Genomic DNA, 17,003 nt, shown 5'->3' with positions numbered 1-17,003 from the left:
TTTTTAATACATTTTTATACATCAAACTGCTGTTGGGTTTTTCTGATTAAGTCAAAATAATTCAACAGAATACAGGTTACTAACAAAATTACATCTTTTTTTATTTTGATTGCATGCATGCTTTGAAAATGGACAATAATGGCTTTTGTGACAAAATATACAAATATATATTTATCACCATTTATCTTTATCATTTATATTCATCACCATTTATCTGGTGCCGGTCCCAGGCCTGGGTAAATGGTGAGGGTTGCGTCAGGAAGGGCATCCGGCGTAAAACTTGTGCCAAAACTATCACAAATATTATTGCCATACCGGATCGGTCGAGGCCCGGGTTAACAACGACCGTCTCCGGTGCTGTTGACCAGCAGGGTGCCGGTGGAAATTGAACTACTGTAGGTCGAAGACCATCAAAGAGGAGAGGAGGAAGGCGGGTTATAAGGCATCGAGAGAGAAGGAAAGGCAGGAGTGTGGAGGTTAGATTAGGGATTCTGAACATAGGGACAATGACTGGTAAAGGCAGAGAGCTTGTAGACATGATGGAGAGAAGGAAGGTAGATATTCTGTGTGTTCAGGAGACCAGATGGAAAGGAAGCAAGGCCAGGAACATTGGAGGTGGATTCAAACTGTTCTATCATGGTGTACAGAGGAAGAGAAATGGAGTAGGGATAATCCTAAAGGAACAGCTTGGGAAAAGTGTTCTGGATGCAAAGAAAGTGTCAGACAGGATCATGAGCCTGAAGTTGGAGGTTGATGGTGTGATTTTGAATGTGGTCAGTTCATATGCACCACAGGTTGGTTGTCAGTTAGAGGAATTTTAGAGTAAGATGGATGAAGTGGTAGATGTTGTCCCTAGAGAGGAGAGATTGGTGATTGGTGCAGACTTCAATGGACATGTTGGTGAAGGAAACAGAGGGGATGAAGAGGTGCTGGGTATGTATGGTGTGAAAGACAGAAACGCGGAAGGTCAGATGGTTGTAGATTTTGCAAAGAGAATTGAAATGGCTGTGGTGAACACGTATTTTCAGAAGAGGGAAGAACACAGGGTGACATACAAGAGTGCAGGGAGGTGCACACAGGTGGATTATATCCTTAGCAGGAGATGCCACCTAAAGGAGATTGGAGATTGTAAAGTAGTACCAGGGGAAAGTGTAGCAAGGCAGCATAGAGTGGTTGTCTGTGGAATGAGAATAGAAACAAAGAAGAGGAAGAGAGTGAAGACAGAGCCAAAGATTAGATGGTGGAAGCTGAAGGAGGATGGTTGCAGGCAGTTCAGGGAAAAATTGCACCAGGCCCTTGGGGGCAGTGAGGAGCTACCTGAGGACTGGAAAACTACAGCTAAGGTGATGAGAGAAACTGGCAAAAATGTGTTGGGTGTTTCGTCTGGTCGGAGGAAAGAAGACAAGGAATGTTGGTGGTGGAATGAGGAAGTCCAGGAGAGTATTCAGAAGAAGAAGGCAGCTAAGAAAAAGTGGGATAACCAGAGAGTTGACGGAAGTAAGCAGTAGTACTGTGAGGCTAGTCACATAGTGAAAAGAATGGTGGCAAAGGCAAAGGCTCAGGCCTATGATGAGCTGTATGAGAGGCTGGACAGTAAAGAAGGAGTAAAGGACTTGTATCGTTTGGCTAAACAGAGAGATATAACTGGAAAGGATGTACAGCAGGTTAGGCTGATAAAGGATAGAGAGGGAAATGTACTAGTGAGTGAACAGAGAGTGATGAGTAGAAGGAAGGAGTACTTTGAAGAACTAATGAGAAGAACTAATGAGGAAAACGAGAGAGAGAGGTGGACAACGGGGGAGAGATAGTGGATCAGGAAGTGCAGAGAATTAGTAAGGTAGAAGTGAGGGCAGCTTTAAAAAGAATGAAGAATGGAAAGGCAGTTGGTCCAGATGACATACCTGTGGAGGTGTGAGGATGTTTAGGAGAGAAGGCAGTGGACCTTTTAACCAGGTTGTTTAACAAAATCCTGGAGAGTGAGAGGATGCCTGATGAGTGGAGAAGTAGTGTGCTGGTCCCCATTTTTAAGAACAAGGGTGATGGGCACAGCTGCAGTAACTACAGAGGTATAAAGTTGATGAGCCACACCATGAAGGTATGGGAAAGAGTTGTTGAAGCAAGACTAACTTTAAACTAAAGATGTCAAGACAACTGAGAGAGAAGGCTAGTTCTAAGCCATTTTTTTCTACCTCTGTCTCTGTGCAAGCATCCCGACGAACTGAGGTTGTTACATCGGCGCGAACCGCAAACTCTTCCATGTCAGAGAGCACTTCCCTCGGGCCTTCCTTCCCTGATGACCCCGGCACAACGAATCGCGAGAAAACCGCTGAAAACAGATCTTCCCCTTTGAAGAAGACCTTAACCTTCGATAATGACACTCCCCCGAGATGGTTCACGGCTTTTGGCGTGGAATGTGACCACAAAATGCAGAAAACTATCTGTGTTCTGAACGAATCACTCCAACCGATTCACGAGAGACTCGACTGCCTGGAGTGGATATTTGAATCTTTCAGGAATAATATCGCTGAACTCAAATCTACCACGGCTACCCATGACACTCAGTTGGAACAACTTGAACGGGTGTGTTGCTCATTTAAACAGGCAAACACCTCCCTGGCTGAGAAATTAGATGAGTTGGAAAACCGTTGCAGGAGGTGTAACCTATGTATTATTGGGATGATCCCGTTGGATTCACTACGGAGCTCCTCAAGGAATTGTTTGGTCCCGGGCTGTTTCAAAGCCAACCGATCATCGAGAGGGCCCACTGGCTCGGCCGCTCACCTGCTGCAGGAGGGGCGGCCGGTGGAAGACCCAGAGCTATGATAGCTTTCTTTCATAGCTTTAAAGACATGGAGCGAGCCCTGAGAAAAAGCAGAGACGAACTTTACAAAGACCACAAGCTGAGAATTTTTCCTGATTACAGTATGGATCTGTCTCACAGTTGAGCTGCGTTTCAGCAAGTCAAAGCAACTTTGTTTCAGAGAGGGGTTTGTTTTACGCTCCTCTACCTCGCAAGACTCAGAGTCATCGTGAATGGCGTGGCCAGGATCTTTGATACGCCTGATGCTGCACAGAGGTTTTGCGAGGAACATCCGATGTGTTGATCTGACTATATTGTAGTATCAGGAATTGCTGTCTCTGAGGTTAGTGCGATTGCGCTTGGCCCACATGTGATTTACTAACGCATATAAGTGGGCCTTCATAGAGAAGATTCTAAATTTGATTGAAGACTTGATTTAAGATCATTAAACGATCTTTAAACATTCTTATTTGTAATGGTCCTGTCCAGGTCCCAAGAGACTTTAAGAAGTTTACTATGCAAGATGTTTAATATGGTTCTTAACCTGTTCGCTGTCTTACTTCTCTTTCTTGATGCTTATGGGGAGCTGGGAATTGGAGCTAGGGTTTAACTGAAGTTTGTTACTTAGGGAGGGAGAGGTGGTGCATGGCTTTAAGAACCGTCACCGGAAGCTCAAGTTCAAGTTGGAAGGTTATGTTACGAGTTGTTTCTTACCTGCCCTTTTTTTCCCACCGCTTCTCTTGCAGTATTATCACAATCTCTTAATCTCATATCTACCACATGTCTATAATAAGGAAGAACACTAATCAACAAAATCCGGTCAGATTTATCTCATGGAATGTTAAGACTGCGTAAATCTTGGGTTAACCAAGTTTTCCATTCTAATTATAACTCAAAGGCTAGAGGGGTGGCTATTTTGATTAATAAGAGGACCCAGTTCATTCCAATGAACATAATTTCAGACCAACAAGGTAGATATGTATTTGTTTCGGGTCTCCTATTCCAGGTCCAGGTGCTATTGGTAAATATCTAAGCTCCGAACTGGGATGATGTGGACTTTGTGAATAGGCTTTTATCTGTTCTCCCTAATCTAGATACGCATAAGCTTATTCTTGGAGGTGACTTAAACTGTGTATATGAATCCAACGCTAGACCGATCTAGCTCAAAATTGCTCTCAACTTCGAGAATGGCCCGATCTCTATCCTTGTTTATGGAGGATAATGGCTGTGTGGATCCCTGGCGATCACTTCACCCTTTTACTAAATTATTTTCTTTTTTTTCTCCAGTACATAGATCTTTTTCTCGTATTGATTATTTTTTCATCAACTCCTTGTGAACTCCTTGAGTCAGTTACCCACGTTGACTACTTAGCCATTGTCATATCTGATCACGCTCCTCTTCAAATGGATGTAAAATTTGTCTGGTGCCAGAGAAATCCTCATCAATGGTGTTTGAACCCTATCCTCTTATCCGAAGAATCATTTTGTTCAATGATCTCAGACTCAATTGACTTTTTTCTGGTCACCAACAGATCTGACTCCGTTTCAAACACTACACTGTAGGAAGCACTTAAAGCTGTGCTTCGCGGAGAAATAATTTCATCCTCCTCATACATTAAAAAACTCAGATGTAAACAAATGGAGGATATCTAAAAATCGATACACGAGTTGGACAGAAACATTTCTGAGAAGTTTTCTCCTGAGCTGTTAAAATCACGAACAGTCCTTCAAGCAGAGTTTAATCTACTTGCTTCAAAAAAGGCAGAGGCTTTTATCTTGCATTCACAGGGTTTAGTATATGAATATGGTGATAAAGGCAGTTGATTATTTGCTCATCAGCTCAGGAGACTTGTAGCTTCTAGGCTAATCCCTCAGATTAAAGACCCTACAGACAATTTGACTATCCCAAGGAAATCAACAAGATTTTTGCTGACTATTACTCTTTGCTTTATACATCTGAACACCATCCCAATCCAAATATTATGTATTCCTTTCTGAATGATCTACAGCTTCCCACTTTAGACTCTAACATGGCACAGAACCTGGACAGCCCCATTACTATTCAGGAAATTGCAGAAGCTTTGGTATAGAGTTTTACAAAAAGTTCAAGGATAAGCTATGGCCACTTCTTCTGGAAGTATTCAACAAGTCACTAGACAATGGCTGCTTACCCCCAACTTTTACTCAGGCAACAATCTCGCTTATCCTGAAAAAAGACAAAGACCCAACCTTATGTGGCTCTTACCGACCAATTAGTTTACTCTGCAATGAGCATAAAATTCTAGCAAAAGTCATAGCTAAACATTTAGACCCTGTCCTTCCTCAACAGTTGATTTCTTGGATTAAGCTTCTGTACTCTTCACCCTCTGCTCGAGTTTCTACTAATTCAGTTTTTTCTTCTTGTTTTCCTTTACAACGCGGTACAAAGTCCCACCTTGTTCATTTTAGCCTTGGAGCCCTTATCAGTTGCCCTCAAAGCGTCATCACAGATTGAGGGTATATCACGCTATGGTGTTGAGCATAGTGTTTCGCTATATGCAGACGATCTTTTATTATTCATTAGTCACCCCAATCCTCAATCTTGGCAATCCAATCCATTTTAAAGGAATTCGGCTCTTTCTCAGGGTACAAATTAAATTTTGAAAAAAGTTAATTTTTCCCTCTAAATTTTCTTTCATCAGACCAGTATTCCTTTTCCTTTAGCCCCGGACAGCATTAGATATCTTGCTATTAATATCACTCATTCTTTATCTTCCATTCAAGAGGCTAACTATACTCCCCTGATGTCATCCATGAAGGAGGTCTTTCAAAGATGGAGCAATCTTCCTCTTTTGCTTACTGGTCGAATCTAAAGCATTAAAATGAATATTCTCCCCAAATTCTTGTTCTTATGTCAAAGTCTTCCAGTGTTCTTACCGAAGTCTTTTTTTAGGACTCTTGACAAGGCTATTATAAATTTTATCTGGAGTGGTAAAATTCCCTGGGTCAGTAAGAAGACGTAGTATTCAGTGGCCTAAAGTTGAGGGGGGCTTGGCCCTCCCTAATTTTTTATTTTATTATTTTGCAGCCAGTATTCACAAGATCGCATTCTGGACCCAATCACCGAACACCAATTGGTGTGTTTTGGAATCACTAACATGCCAGTCCACATCCCTTCCATTGTTTCCCTCTTGACATTCTTCTAACCCTTTAGTAGTAGCTACATTGAAGATTTGGGTGCAATTTCGTAGACAGTTCCATTTTAGAACAGCCTCGACCCTCAGTCCTATAGGTAGAAACCACCTATTCACGCCGTCCATCCTGGATCATACCTTTAGCACCTGGAATAGATTGGGAATTTACACTTTTAGGGACTTATATAATGATGATACGTTCTCTAGCTTTGCTTCACTGTGTTCAAGATTTAATCTTCCACGCACTAATATGTTTCGTTACTTTCAGGTTCGTCACTGCGCTCAGACCCTTTTTGTCCCATTCCCTGGGCGACCCCCTGATTTAGCTTGGGAAAAGTTTTTTACTTTGCCCATTAGCTCAAGAGAGATAATCTCGCTTATTTATAATAGCATCTTGTCTCTTACTGATCAGCCCTTGACAAACAGGTCCGGGTGGGAATTGGAACTGGGTTGGGGGTTGGCAGAGGACTGGTGAAAAAAACACTTTGGAAACTTTGAAAAAAATAAATTATTCCTCTTCCTGTCCTCGTCTGAATTTGATACAGTTTAAACTGGTCCATAGAGCATACTTTTGCAATGGTAGATTGGCAGGCATTTAACCAGGGGTAGACCCATCATGCCCTCACTGTGGTGGAACACCTGCCAACTTGTTGCATATGTTTTGGGCCTGCACAAAGCTTAATGGGTTCTGGTCTGTGGTTTTTACTTCACTAACTAACGCCTTTGAATCCAACATAACCCCCTGCCCAGTGCTTACATTATTTGGGGTCCTGGCAGAATCTTTTCCTTGCAAGCCCCAAGTAGCTGATGCAGTTGTTTTTGCCCTCCTCTTACCTAAGAGAAGGATCCTTTTGGTATGTAAATCTACCACCCCACCCTCACATGCTCTATGGCTAACTGATGTCATGTTTTTCTTGGACTTGGAAAAGATTAAATTTAGCCTGAGAGGTACTGCAGACTTATTTGACCAGATTTGGCAACCATTCCTCTCCTCTCCTCTCCTATTTTAAACGCCTACCTAACTTAAATACTGATTAGAGGATGTCTTTATCCTTTGTTATTTTAACAATTTATTTTTATTTATTAATTTATTTATTTATTTTTGATTTTTTTTTAGGATTGGGGAGGCAGGTAGAAACCGGGGAGTATGGGGGGGTGGGGGGGGGTATCTAGGAATAGGTGGGAAGGGTAGGGAGGGTGAGAAGGATGGATAGGGCGAGAGTGGGTTGGGGGAATGGGGTTAGATTGTTACAAGATATTTTACAATTAATATTGTTATAATTGTAACGTTTTTCTTTCTTTGGCAATAAAATTGCCTTTTATTGTGAAATAAAAGGCAAAAAAAAAAGATTGTTGGAGCTGGAGCTGCCGGGTAGAAGGAGAAGAGGTAGACGTCAGAGAAGGTTTATGGATTTAGTGAAGGTGGACATGGAGATGGCTGGTGTAAAAGTAGAGTAGGCAGTGGATAGGGCAAGATGGAGGCAGATGATCCGCTGTGGTGACCCCTAAAGGGAGCAGCCGAAAGAAGAAGAAGAAGAAGAAGATTCACTCATTTTGAATTTGATGGAACTAAGGGTTTGAGCCCAACTCCTGAAAAACAACCCCACACCATAATACCACCTCCACCAAACTTTACACTTGGGACAATGCAGTCAGACAAGTACCGTTCTCCTGGCTGTTATAGCTGCAAAGGGTGGGGCAACATCATATTAAACCCTATGGATTAAGAATGGGATGTCACACAACTTCATATACATGTGAAGGCAGATGACTGAATAGTTTTGAAAATATAGTATATTTTGCTAAAACAGCATTAATGCACCCCTATATACTATCATGAATACTGGCTTTTGAACTGTGCACTGATAACAAGCTGAGTGGTCTTTAGCCCGGAGGACACAAGCATCCAAGATTTCTAAAAATAATTTCAAATTTTGATTTGTCAGACCACAGGACACTTTTCCACTTTCCCTCAGTCCATTTTAAATGAAGTCGGGCCCAGAGAATATGACACAATTCCTGGATCTCATTTATATATGGTTTCTTCTTCATGCATTTGTGACTAAATGTTTTCATAGACAGCGGTTTTCAGAAGTGTTCCTGAGCCCATGCAGTGATTTCAACTATAGAATCATGTCTGTTTCTAATGCAGTGCCGCCTGAGAGCCCAAAGATCAGCAAAATACTGGTTTTTGGCCTTGTCCCTTGCATACAGAGTTTTCTCCAGATTCTGTGAATCTTTTAATGATATTATGTGCTGTAGATAATGAAAAGTGTTTTGCTATTTTAGGTTGAGAAACGTTATTCTTGAATTGATTTTGCAGTCTTTCACAGAGTTGTGAACCCCTCCTCATCTTTACGTCTGCAAGATTCAGCCTCTCTGGGATGCGTTTTTATACCCAATCATGTTACTGACCTGTTGCCTGTCTTTTGTTGCCTCTGTTGCAACTCTTTTGGAATGTGTTGTTGGCATAAAATTAAAAATATGTTTATGCATATATTTTATGTGCATATATTTTTCAAACAACAATAACATTTCTCATTTTAAACATTTGATATGTTGTCTTTGTACTATTTTCAGACATATATAGTGTTTAAATGATTTGCACATCATTGCATTCTAACCCCCCCCCGCCCCCTTCTGATCATGCATGATTAAACAATAATGGTATCAAAATGCTAATCTTATAACTTACATAGTGAGCATTTCACATGAGCATATTGGTGTTCTACTTTATCTGCTAACAAAAAATTATCTTATAAAATTGTTTAATATAGTTGTACTGTTACATGTAAACATATGTAAGTAAGTAAGTAAAACTTTATTTATATAGCACTTTTCCAGAGTGACTCACAAAGTGCTTTACAAAGTACTTACAAATCAAATATAAAACAATTAAGATCATTATGATTATATACTCAAATAATTAAAACACACTGTTTAAATACTCAAATGCACACCGACTTATAAAGCACATTGATCAAAAGCTGTTAAAAGCAAGAGAATAAAAATAAGTCTTTAAACATTTTTTTTAAAAACCTCAGTTGATTCAGAGAGTCTGACATCAGTAGGAAGATTATTCCACAATTTTGGAGCATAAACTGCAAAAGCCCGGTCCCTCTTTAATTTTAAGTTAGTACGTGGAACAGTTAGTAACCCCTGATTTGAAGATGTTAAAGTTCTCGTGCTATGAAGAAGACATAAGAGCTCAGTAATGTATGCTGGAGCCTCGTTATGAACAGCCTGATAAGTAAGCATTAAAATTTTAAAATCAATTCTGTAGCTTACAGGCAACCAGTGTAGAGAAGCCAATACTGGTGTGATATGTTCCCTACACTTTGTCCTAGTGAGAAGACAAACAGCTGCATTTTGAATAAGCTGTAGACGAGCCACCTCTCTCTGACTCAGACAAGTAAATAAGGCATTGCAGTAGTCCAAATGGGTGGAGACAAAAGCATGAATCATTTTTTTCAATGTCAGAAAAGGGCAGGAAATTTCTAATTTTATTAATATTTCTAAGTTGAAAAAAGCAGGATTGAAGAAGCTTCTTGATGTGTAAGGAGAAACTGAGGTGGGAGTCAAAAGTCACACCGAGATTTCTCACAAAGGGCTTTGCCTTAAACCAACACAATCAATAGCTAACTGCACCATTTCCTCAGAGCCCACAATTAAAACCTCTGTCTTTTCATCATTTAGTTTAAGAAAATTTTGAGACATCCAGGTTTTAATGGCTGACAGACAATTGGTAAGATTACCAGTGTCATTTTGTTTGACTTATAGATATATCTGTGTATCATCAGCATAAAAATCAAAAGAAACATTAAATCTTTGAATAAGATCACCTAAAGGGAGCATATATAAAGAAAATAAAAGTGGACCCAAGGTAGACCCTTTAGGCACCCCACTACTGAGAGATGCAGGGGCAGACCATCCTGTTACCCACAGACACCAAAAATGACCTGTGAAGAAAGAGCTGTCTCAGTGCTATGCTTTGGGCGAAAGCCAGACTGAAATTTTTCCAGAATGGCGTTGTCTTTAAAAAACTGCAAAAGTTGAACTGAGGCTGTCTTTTCCAAAATCTTGGAAATAAAAGGTAATTTAGAGACAGACCTAAAATTATTACAATTTGATGAATCAAGATTTGATTTCTTAAGAAGTGGTACAACACAAGCTTGTTTTAAAATGTCAGGAAAACAACCTGAAGTAAGAGATGCATTTGTAATACGCAATGAGCAAGGAGCAACAGACAACAAGACCTTTTTCAAAAAAACCTTTTTCATATGGAAACCCCACAACCATCTAGTCATAGTGGCTGAATTGGCAACACAGTACTGTATCATATTTTACCTGAATTCATCTGGGGGATCAAATTCACACCACATAAATGTTTTGCTTTCCATTTTAAAAAATTTGTATTACAAGAACTGCTGAGATATATGTGACTCAGTGAGCTGGTTCATGTTTGCCAGCTGGTATAAACAGTTGATGGAGGAAACTATTTGGAAATGTAATGTTAGTTAGCATGAACAACAACTTTTAGCTAGCTTAATTCTGAAGCCCTCCTCAGTTCATGTAACAAATTAGCAGATGAGGTGATGGCACAACATTATATCCACATCTTATGCTCAGTTTGTAAAAGATATCACATTTAACTGTTGCCCCATTTAAAGTGGAGTGGGAAATGAATGTTTCTATTGTTTTCAAATAGGACAGAATTTTTTAAAATAATAAATAAGACAGGACAATAGTCTTAAAATCCATTTATGGTCATCAGGGGCATCACTACAGATTTATGGATCCTTACTTAGGGCAGGATCATGCCAACCAGAGTAAAATAAAAAAAGTACCCCAGTTTCTCTTTATCATGACTGTTTAGAGAAACAATAGATAACCTTAGAAATATAGCTATTTATTGTTAGTATAAGACACAGATTTAATTACTTAAATGCTGTCCTTCAACTTCCAGCAGACACAGATCAACCAAAGGTAGTGAAGTCCAGTAGTGTTGTCTCTCCTCTCTTGGAAACACACTAGAGCTCCTAAAGTTTAATTCACATATACAGACCATGGACTTGCACCTGATCAGAACTTATAGATTCTTATCCTATCCTTTTCTGACTGGAGCTTCAGCGTTGACTGGAGTTTATTTCCACGTACAGAGTATGGGTACAGCTTGGTCGATCAACAGTAAATCAGCAGTATCAGGAGTCTAATTCACATGCATGCAGACAATTATGCACAGGCACAGCTTGGTCAACAGCAGTTGCTTGGGCAGATCATCCTGGACGTCAACTTTTAACAGCAGGCACTCTTCTTCATTGTTTGGGGGTCTCAAGATGTTTGTGCCATCCTGGGCAGCAACACTGGCTTCAGTTTATCTGTAACACACAAAATGAAAAATTTGCACAGTAAACTGTTCATCAGTCTTGGGAAAGTATTCATTGAGAATTATCTGCTATACCCACTATATGTCCTTTAGAGGGGGCTGGTATGGTTCCACACAGTGTGTTGGAATCTTCACCTACAGGGGTGGCCCCCAATGGCTTAAAACCATGGTTCTTCCCTGAGGCTCTGTTCACCCCATCTCCAGCTGTCCCTGTATTCAATTCTGGGGTGCAGTCACAACCTTACATGGGAAACACTTATCTGTGTTTTCATTTCTTCATATTTACTGCATCAGCTATCAGCAGAACCTTAACATGGAGCATCTTATCTAGATTCAGGCAGGTACTGATCCTCAGATTCCAGCAATCCACACTAGCAATGCTTTTATGGACTATTTTGATAATAAAATCGAAAATATTCGGGACAAAATTCAACAGATAAATAGCACAGCTTGTCTGTCATCTGGTGTGGCTGATATAGAACAAAATCCAGCTACCGAAGTCAGGTTGGAAGTTTTTAACCCACTACATCATTTAGAACTGGAGAAAATTATCTCCTCATCAAACTGCACAACCTGTACACTTGATGCAGTTCCCACAAAACTATTAAAACAGGTATTACCAGACATAATTAAACCACTATTAACAATAGTAAACTCATCATTAAACCTGGGGTATGTTCCCAAAGCCTTTAAACTAGCAGTAATTAAACCTTTGATCAAGAAACCAAATCTTGATCCTAGTGTACTATCTAACTATAGACCTATTTCAAATTTACCATTTATTTCTAAGATTTTAGAAAAGGCCGTGGCCCAACAACTTGGCTCTTATCTGCAAAGAAACCAGATCTATGAAAAATTCCAATCTGGATTTAGGCCTCATCATAGCACTGAGACAGCTCTAGTTAAGATAACAAATGATCTGCTTCTTGCCGCTGACCAAGGCTGCGTTTCTTTACTGGTACTTCTTGATCTGAGCGCAGCTTTTGATACAATAGATCATAATATCCTCCTAGAAAGATTAGAGAAAATGGTCGGTATAACTGGAACTGCCTTATCATGGTTCAAATCATACTTGACCGATCGTTTTCAGTTTGTGAGGGTAAATAATATACCCTCCAATTATACAAAGGTTAGATATGGAGTTCCACAAGGCTCTATCTTAGGACCGTTATTATTTACGTTATACATGCTCCCCCTGGGCAAAGTTATTAGAAAACATAATGTTAATTTTCATTGTTATGCAGACGACACGCAGCTCTTCATATCAGCCAAACCTGATGACAAACAGAGAATAAAGAAAATGGAGGATTGCGTAAAAGATGTGAAATCATGGATGTCACACAACTTTCTTCTATTAAATAGTGATAAAACAGAAGTTCTTCTATTAGGCCCTAAAGCTGCTAGAAATAAATTATCACACCTAATGTTGAATCTGGCCGACTTCTCAGTCACACCTGGTTCAACAGCTAAAAATCTTGGCGTTATCATAGATTCAGATCTAGCATTTGATAAACACATATCTAATGTTACTAAAACAGCTTTTCTACATCTCCGTAACATCGCCAAGCTAAGAAATGCTTTATCCTTACATCAAATCAAATCAAATCAAATTTATTTATATAGCGCTTTTTACAACTGATGTTGTCACAAAGCAGCTTTACAAAAATGGGAATGAACAGAGTTGGAGTTCAGCTGCCTGCGTGTGTTACTGTGACACTGTGTATATGTATGACGAATCGGCATTACTTGCTTTCACTTCTTTTTGTTTTTTTGGTCATGTTCAAAACATACATTAGACCATGTTTGTTTTGTGCTTATCGTTCCAACGGTACATGTTTTCGTTGCAATTCCATACATCCTGAGGACTGTACAACTGTGAAAGGAGGCCTCTGGCTGTCCACACTGCTGTGAATTTTGGGTGAAAACTTCCTGTCATACTGAAGAGTGGTGCAGGCTCGCTGTCTTTGTGCAACTCCTCTCACTGATTGCACTGTTATACCCTGTACCCTGCTGCATTCTCACAGAGTTTGGCTCAGATTTGGGAATCTGGGATCTGAAGATATTATCAGGCACCTGTACACAGTAAATTTCCTCTGTGTGCTGTCTGAAATATTTTTTTACACTTTATGGCTCATGTGAGATTACAGTCATATCTGGGAGGTTATCTTTCAAGAGCCTCTCCTGCCAATCCTTTATTATTTTCGTAATGAACGTTATGCATTTTTGCGTATTTTTCTACATGACGCAGAAAAATTAGTACATGCCTTCATTACGTCAAGGCTAGACTACTGTAATGCGCTACTGTCAGGATGTTCTAGCAGTAACTTAAATAAACTTCAGCTAGTTCAAAATGCTGCAGCCAGGGTCCTTACTAAAACTAGAAAATTTGACCATATTAGTCCAGTCCTATCAGCTCTTCACTGGCTTCCAGTCAAATTCCGCATAGACTATAAAATTCTCCTGTTAACGTATAAAGCCCTACATGGGCTCGCTCCTGAGTATCTGAGAGACCTTATCTCCTATTATGAACCACCACGATTACTTAGATCACAGGGTGCTGGCTTCCTAGTAGTTCCCAAAATTCAGAGAAGCTCTGCAGGAGGAAGAGCTTTCTCTTATAAAGCGCCCCAACTCTGGAATAATCTCCCCGATAATGTTCGGGACTCAGACACAGTCTCAATCTTTAAGTCTAGACTAAAAACTTACTTGTTTAGTTTAGCTTTTGGTAGTTAATGTTAATTCCCTTTAGATAAGGCTGCAGATCCAGGGGTTCATGGACATAGTGAATTGTGGGTAAACTGAGATGCTGGTGCTGCTGTCACTCACTACATGCAGTCACTCAGGTTTGTGGACGGTGGAGTGGGTGAATGCCAGTGTCTCAGGGAGCCTCCGTGTCTATGTTACCTTCTGGCTCTCTCCCTTTAGTTAGGCTGTCATATTCAGACCTGCCGGAGTCATTAGTCACACTCTGATAATTTTTTACATTTTCTGTTCTTCATAAATCCAGTCTAAACTAATTCCTAAATCTTTCCTTCCTCCGAGTTACTGACTGTCCACCGGTCCGGCCCAATACTGATGGATGTCCCACCCTCAAGTCCCCCTGTCCCCCTGATTGACCAGACTGATGGAAGTTTCTGGAACGCAGCTTCTCCACTACAGATCACATCCAAATCTATATGAACTCTAATTGTTTCCACTGTTGATTATACACACCTGAATATATTAGAACTGCGTGGATGTAAAATTGACTTTTCAATGTTTAACTTATAAGTTGTCTGACCAGTGGTAGGATGGTCCCCCCTTTAGATGTGAGTCTTGGTCCTCCCGAGGTTTCTTCCTCCTCCAGCTCTGAGGGAGTTTTTCCTTGCCTCAGCGCTCACGGGGGTTCTGTATATTCTGTATATTATGTTCAGTGTTTTGTCTGATTCTCTGTGCTGTGATTCCCATTTTTGTAAAGCTGCTTTGTGACAACATCAGTTGTAAAAAGCGCTATATAAATAAATTTGATTTGATTTGATTTGATTAGATTCTAAAGACTGCTTGCCATGTTTCCTCCCCATGACTCATTGGCCTGAAACTATCATACAGATACCTTCAGCACTGACTTAGTAGCATTGTTTGGAAAAACTGCTTTTACTTACTTCCAAAGACTAAAATTCCACCAATAAAACTAATTACATTTTTATGCTACTGTGTGACCCAAAGGATGTGTTTGTGTCAAGAGACAAAGAAAGTCATGCTTCAAATGCAAGTTTTCCCTCTTTGGTCCAAACACCATCTGGAGCAACTTTTGCATCTGAATTCAGCCATGTCCAGTTCCCAGTCTGGACTGTAACTGAGTTACCAGCAGATCATATAGTGGTCTTTGAAATGGTAGCAATAGGATTGATTCAAGGCCTACCGTAGTTACATAGACCTAAAAAAAACAAGGCCCAAAGTTGTTGTGAATAACAAAACTGCATTAATGTGAAGGCTTCTATCAGGAAAAACTGTTTAGTAATCAACTTCCTAATTACTGTACACCAGCACAATTAAACTATTTTGCCCTGATATTCATTGCTTACAAACAAAAAATAAAAATGTGCTTTTACATTTGGCTTAAATAAGAACAAAAAGATAGATCAACACCCAGATAACCTGATGCATCAGAATAATTAATTAAAAGCAGTAGCAGATGAAACTGACTCCTTCTATTGCCTTCATTACCAAAGACAACTGCTCTGTGATTCCCTACCTGGTTCTGATTATCAAAGATAACTGCTCCTTTGAAATTCGCTGAAAAAGGTTTCCTGCTGGGCCTTCCTGTGAAATTCCCTCAGAGGGATTTCTAGCTGGGATCCCATTCACCCTCGCACCTTTTATGGTGTATTCCTGCCTACTTTTTACGACAGTGTCTGGCCTGATGACCAAACTTATGGCAGTAGTGACATTCAGATAACTTATCCTTCTTGTTGGAAGTAAAGTTCTGTCTGGATTCTGTGTTAGAGCTATTCTCTGTGAGTACATGTATAGATGCAGAAACATTGCAGAACTCTAAATCGCAGTCTAGGCGATCAAGCTCATCTTTAAGAATCCCTCATTTAGTTTTATGCCAGTTTGGAAGAGCAGTCACTAGTACTTGCCTAAGGTCTGATGGCAGTGACTCAACAAGTTGTCTAAAATGAGGACCATCAGTTGTAGAATCAATATTATCACTATTGTATTTATCAATACCAGAGTGACGCAGGAGGACTCTTTCAAAATGCTCACAGAAATCTGCTGCTGACTCTCCTCTTTTCTGTTTGCATTTGGTTATTTGCCCCCAAGCAGTAGTTTTGCGACATTTATAGCCGATCCAGTCATTGAAAGCATTCCAACCCCTTTCAATGTCAATGTCCCGTCCTTTGTCACCCAATCATTCCAATACCTTATTAGCAAGCAAATTTTCTTTTGCATGAGATCAATGAAGTCAAGCCCCATTTCCCTAGTTCAAGGTGGCTGCATCTAAAGGAACATGAGCAACTTCTACTCTGGTTTCCTTAATGTCATCTCCCTTATTAAGGACGTCAGAAGATTTAATAGTGATTGGTCTCATCTGAACTGCCTTATCATTAGTACGTTCAGAATCCTCATCACAGGAGGAGGTTTCTGATCCATCAGAGTGGATTGCATCCAATTCTGGATACAGCCTATCCAACAGTGGTGGATCTTCATCCTCTGTGTAGCAAGGCTGACCCAGAAGAGGGCAGGTAGAGATTGGCACTGACACTTTGATTTACATTTACAATTGGCCTGTTGCTGTTCAACCTTGGTCAATGATTGCTTAGGTTTTTACATGTTCTCTGTGCATTCATGGCAACTATTTTATGTTTTTTACATTTGCTGGTTAGCTCTAGGATCTTTCCCTCGGCTTCCTCTATCTTACCCTCCATGTATCTAAGTTTATGCTTCCAGTACTGCTTAATTACAGAAAGATATTCCTTTACTGAATTGTGCTTAATACCATACCCAAAGCTGTTTTGCATTATGAAGAGTCCATTCTCTGTCAGCAGAAAAATCTATGGATAAAAAGTACTGAGTTGTCTTTTGCTCATGAATGTGTTTCCTTATTTTGTCATCCATAACCTTATCAAATACAGATTCGTCCATTCAGACACTTCAGTTC

This window comes from Pygocentrus nattereri, chromosome 21 (assembly GCF_015220715.1).
Source record: "Pygocentrus nattereri isolate fPygNat1 chromosome 21, fPygNat1.pri, whole genome shotgun sequence".
In the NCBI taxonomy this organism is placed as follows: Eukaryota; Metazoa; Chordata; class Actinopteri; order Characiformes; family Serrasalmidae; genus Pygocentrus; species Pygocentrus nattereri.
Note: the sequence above shows the minus strand (reverse complement) of the source record.